Source organism: Cnephaeus nilssonii (assembly GCF_951640355.1).
Source record: "Cnephaeus nilssonii genome assembly, chromosome: 2".
NCBI lineage: Eukaryota > Metazoa > Chordata > Mammalia > Chiroptera > Vespertilionidae > Cnephaeus > Cnephaeus nilssonii.
In genome coordinates, this window is record NC_137073.1 from 87317601 (window position 1) to 87323616 (window position 6016).

Sequence of the window (6016 nt, forward strand, 5' to 3'; positions counted from 1 at the left end):
GTGAGAGAGAGAGAGAGAGAGAGAGAGAGAGAGAGAGAGAAAGATATTGTGCATGATGTTTAAGACTTAAGCGACTTCATCTAATGTTTGAGCCAAGCGAGCTCAGTGGGAAAAAATGGAAAGAGTTTAATAGAAAGTGCGAGAGATGGGACATGCTTATGTGGGTTATTCCCTCAGTTCAGTATAAGTACACCTGGCTGGTGTCCCATGGAATCAAGTCAGCAAGAAGCCAACAGTGCACTCATTACAAGAGAGAAAATTAAAAGAATGGTTGGCATAAGCCACAGCTCTATATAGCTCATCTCCCTTTCAGATTTTGAGTTATTCTTGGAAATTTAAACTCGATGGGCAAGGGGAAAGATAGGTAGAAGGAGGGTAGAAATAGAGATAGCGAAGTTTATAAAATCACAAAAGTAAAAATTTCAGAAAAGAAAATGAGGGCTGAGATTTTAGTTTTGGGTTCCAGAAGAACAAAGGTCAGAGTACTTTTTTAATCTTCATTTGCTGAGCTCTGGATGAGCCTGGGGCCAGTCCCAGAAGTGTCCCTGCACCAACCAGCACCCATATATGACAGAAGGTGGCGGCCACCTGGGCCTGACAGCTGAGACACTGGTCATTGCTACCTTTTTGCTTAGCAATGGATCACACAGTTTTGGATCACACAGTTTGCTTGTTTTTGTTTTGTTGTTGTGTTTTTTTGTTTGTTTGTTTTTCAAATTCTAAAGCCCTTTTTGTAAACTTGCTGTGGAGTCATTTAAGAAGGACTAATGCTAGCAGCTAGCTACTCTGCTCTACTGAAATCAGAAGGGACATCCTGCCATTCCCTATCTGTTGCGTGTAGGATGGAGTTTGTGTTCATTTTCCTTTGCTGTATGTTCACAAAAAATTATAGGTGGGCACTTACTGAGAAGATTCCCATTGATGATGATGAGAGCTTGGGAAATCCTCACTCACACAACCCTGGGCTGGTCCTAGCCCATTGTCTTCATTTCATCCACGGCATTAATTTGCCCAAAGGCTAGTTAGCTAGTTAGCTGGGGCCTTGAGGGGTGTGGCACAGGGAAGGAGAAATTACCTTGGAGGAGCAGACTTTGGGTGAAGGTTTAACTGGGCTGTGTAGGAAATCTAGAGCCTGCCTGGCCTGCAGTGGAATCCAGAGTAAATGCCTTGCCCAGGGTTAATCTGGGCAACTTTCCAGCCTCAGTTTTCTCACCTGTAAAATGGGGTCTATAGTCATCACTGTGCTGTAGCACTGTTGTGAGGATTAGATGAGATCGTCCATACTAACTGCACACAGGAAGCACTAAGTGAATGATGGCAGTGACTGCCTTGATAATTAGCTGTGTGTCCTTAATCGCTCAGAACCTCAGTGCTCTCCAGTGTGAAAGTGAAGTAACATCAACCCAGACACCTCAGGGATTTGTATGACGTTTATATGAGACATGGATGTGATGTGCTAAGTCAGTGGTCAGCAAACTGCGGCTCGCGAGCTACATGTGGCTCTTTGGCCCCTTGAGTGTGGCTCTTCCACAAAATACCACATGCGGGCACATACGTACAGTGCGATTGAAACTTCGTGGCCCTGTGCAGAAGTCAGTTTTCGGCTCTCAAAAGAAATTTAAATCATTGTACTGTTGACTAATGAGTTTGCCGACCACTGTGCTAAGTAAACAGTCTACTGCTAAATCTTGGCTGATCCCACAATTTGCATCAACTCTCGGTCTGAATCAATACTGTTGTGAAGCATCTCAAGCCAAAAGCCCCCTCCCCATGCAAGTTACATGAGAGAGACCCTGATCGCTCTTCCAAAGTGCTGAACAATGCCCAAGCTTCTTATCTTTACCCTGACCACTGGAGTTAACTCAGGTTTCAACATTAACCATAAAAGATATGTGTGTTTTTTAAATGAGTGGTCCTGTCCAGCCAGTGAGTCTCAGTGGCTGAGAATTGACCCCTGAACCAGGAGGTCACAGTTTGATTCCTGGTCAGGGCACATGCCTGGGTTGCAAGCTCAATCCCCAGTAGGGGGAGTGCAGAAAGCAGCAGATCGATGATTCTCTTATCATTGCTGTTTCTATCTCTCTCTTCCTCTCTCTTCCTCTCTCTGAAATCAATAAAAAAATATTTTTTTTAAAAAAATGAGTGGTCCTATATGGGACAAAGAAACCATGACATAACAAGTGATGGAATGGCTATGCCCAGCTGTGATGTGACCATGGATCCTGAATGAACAGTCTCTCTCATCATTGGCTGCTGTCAATCTACCCAATCTCCGTCATTGAAGATTCCTCCCTCCACACCTGCTAAGTCAAATAAGCCCAGAGCAGACCCATTAGCGGAAGTACAACGTAGTTCTATCATAATTATGCCTTCCCACATTCCCAAAAGAACCACCCCAAAATAAAATGTCCTTGGAAACCAAAACTTAAACATGGGTATAACCTATTTGTTCCCCAGCCCACAGAATGCTGGCTCAGTTATGATACAAATGATGTTTGTAGCCACTAATTAAACAAAATATTAGGCTGAGAGGTAATTTTTCAAATGCATTTATCTATTGAACTACTCTTTCAAGGCCATTCCTTAAAATGAAGAGCAGTTAATGTTCATAAAAATGGTTTTGAATTTCACGAGTTTCTTTTTCATCTTTGAGTCTCCTACCCAATCAAAAGGTCTCTGTGCTAAGTCTCATGAGCAGGGAAGAGGGTCTGGAAAATGATACCACTCTTCCAGGGGAGGGGGCCTGGCAGCGTATGCACAGGCAGACATGCTCACACTTGCACACACACGTGCACACAGAGACGTACACAGTGTTCCAGCCCACTTTAAATTTTTGGCTATAACATATACATAATGTATTTATAAGCATAGTTTTCAACTTAATTGATGTCATTGCTAAAATGCTATCCCTTATTCTGTGGCAGTTAAAAGCCCATAAGTTCCATGAAGTAGTAATTAAACTTGTTCTACCAACCCAAGTTCCCTTTGCATATGTACCTAACAGGGATTCAGCACTTCTCACAGAGAGTTTTACTAGAAGACATCTCAGTTAAGAAAGCATGTTTTTGCTCACTTTCTGCATAACGAAGAGCTGGAGGCACCACCGAGGTGGCAAGTTAATTAACTGTGAGGAGCTGTCAGCAAGTGGAGGGGCTGGGAATCGAACCCCAGCTGCTGTTTCTCCCCTCCCACTGCTCTCTGGTACTGTCCTCTTCTGCTTCTCACCCCACACATATTTTAACCAGTGCATGGCATTTCAAGACGCCTTGATTATTTAACAAGTATTTAATAAGAACATATACCTAGAATAAACTCTAATCGTCTGCAGCTAATTTAAATTGCACTTAAGAGCAGTTGATCCAATTTCATATGAACAGGTCCAATCCCATTAAAAATATTGCACAGATTTTTTGAGAAGACGAGGAGGACAAAGAATGTGAGTTTGAGGGTCTAGCCTCCTGCACCTGTCTACACAGCCTCCTGAACCTGTCTACACAAAGCCCCTACAAGTTGTTTTCTACACAAATCTCTTGAAGTTATCTATACAAGCTTCCTGCACATGACTGTCTAGACAAGACCCCAGAAGGTGGCTGTCTACATTGGGTGCCTGCCGCTAGCAGTCTGCACAGTGTCCCAGCACAAAGATGTGTTTTCGAAAATGAACCAGCCAGAGAAGATGAGGGCAATTATGCAAGAGGTTGGCAAGACCCATGTCCTGCTGCTGAGGGCCGAGAGTCTCTGATTCTGCAGGCAGGGGTCCTCTTGAGCCCCTCGATCAGGCTGGTGTCAGGCCTGCAATCTGCTTGAGGAAGATGTTTTGGAATCTGGGTGTGGAATGGCTTGGAGAGGGAAAGGTTTTGAGGCAGGAGACCAGCGTTTGGAGGCTGTAGTGGGCAGGTGACAGAATGAGGGCCAAAGGGAGGGTTATAGTGGGATACTGGACAGGCAGGGAAAGAAGAGAGAGGAGGCAAATATCTAGGCATTGCCTTTTCAACTATCACATGTCTTCCCTTCAAAACAGCTAAAATGAAAATGTTCCATTTCATGTGGGTTCATGGCTCAGTGTATCTCTTGTTTTTCCTCAGTGTAAGTTTTCTGCTTAGGACATACTACTTGAAAGTCACATTTTCTATGAACAAACTTGTCTTTCCGCAGACCACAGAGCAGGCACAGTAAATGAGGAGCAAGTAGAGCATTGTGCTGGATGGGGGACCAAAAACCAAAGTTCAGTGGTCTTCCAAATACATAATCTCAAAGACACAGAGTAATTCAAATCCACTGAAGCTGACAGGAATCTCTTAAGAATGCTGTGTCCCCTGTAGGATGTTAAGAAGCTCATTGATAACACTTCTGGCTTCATGAGTGGCGTTGCACAGCATCACAATGAAACTAACAAAAAATTACTGAAAACCCCAGTTAGATCACTGGCTTTTTGTTATTGTTGAACTGAAAAGTGGGCACTTTAAAGACACTCTAGCCCAACCAGTATGACTCAGTGGTTGAGCATCGACCTATGAAGTAGGAGGTAACAGTTCAATTGCTGGTCAGGGCAAATGCCCAGGTTTCTGGCTCGATCCCCAGTGATGGGCATGCAGGAGGCAGCCAATCAATGATTCTCTCTCATCATTGATGTTTCTATCTCCCTCTCCCTTTCTCTCTGAACTCAATAAAATATATTTAAAGACAACCTGTGCACATGACTACACATTAAACTGCACATTTCAAAGAGTATCTCATGACCAAAGCTATGGCTTTTATTGCATCGTATTGCTTCTTGCCTTCTCCATCTGCAAACACTTGAGCTCACACATATTCCCTGTGTGATTTCAGGTCACTGCACACCCAGCAGTGTCCCTGCCCACTAGGACACACAGTCTGATAAATCAATCCAGCTCCAGAAAACAGGCCAGGTCCCAGATTTGGATGCTATCATTCCTTCTTCCTGCTGAGTGTGGGGAAAGGTGGCTCTGGGCCCACAGCTGAGTCAGGGCTAAGGAGGTTTCCAGTACCAGGAATCACAGCCTGAAATAGATGTCTTCTATTTTATTGGGCAACTATGTTATTTAGCATATTTATATATTTATGTGTTCATTGTATTATATTTTTATTGTACGTATTTGTTGATTGGATCAATTATTTCTCTCAGATGTCTAAGAGACACCTCTGAGGTCAGGAAGAGGTCTAGTTCTGTGCTATATAAAATCAAACATCAGGACATTATGCATTTGTCAAAACCATAGAATGTGCAACGAAAGAATGAACCTTACTGCAAACCTAAGGACTTGGGTTAATAGTAATGGGTCAATGTTGGATTGTCAGTTGTAACCAATGCACCACACTAATGCAAGAGGTAAATGAGAGAGGAACCTGGCGGGGGGAGGAGGTGTTTCTGCACTTGCTATGTTGTGTTTTGTAATCCTAATACAACTTAAAATATAGAATCTATTTTAAAAATTAAACATATAAGATGTACACATGCTAATATTTGATTTTTTATACGATATGAGCAGTACAATGTGAGAGCAGGGTCCAGCTTCCTGTGTGTGAAGTTAATAGCAAACTGAGAATTCAGCTAAGGGAGGCTGCCTTTGGAATCACACCTCTGGTGAGCTGGTGACAAGTGCTCCTGCAAAGGCAGTGGTCCTTGGTCACCGCCAGAGAGGGGGTTCAGAACTCAGAAGCCTTGACTGTCCCAAAAGGCACTTCTGTGTGTGGCTGTACTGCACGCAGGCCAACAGCTGTTCACCTCCAAGGAAAAAAGTGAACTCCAGGCCCTCTCCATGTGACCCTGTCTTCTTTTAGGGCATTATTGGCCTCTGCTCCGTGGCCTCAGACTCTCTGAAATTACCTTGTTGCCCACCCAGCTCACACCCATTGATGTCCAACCCCTGGTGTCTTTGAAACCACATTCCCAGTCTTGCTCCCAATTTCCCCACTGCACCTTGGCATTTAATCTTCCTTCCAGCACTCGTGACCTGGCTTCCCATATGCAGAAGGGCAGAAGGAGGCTCAGCAG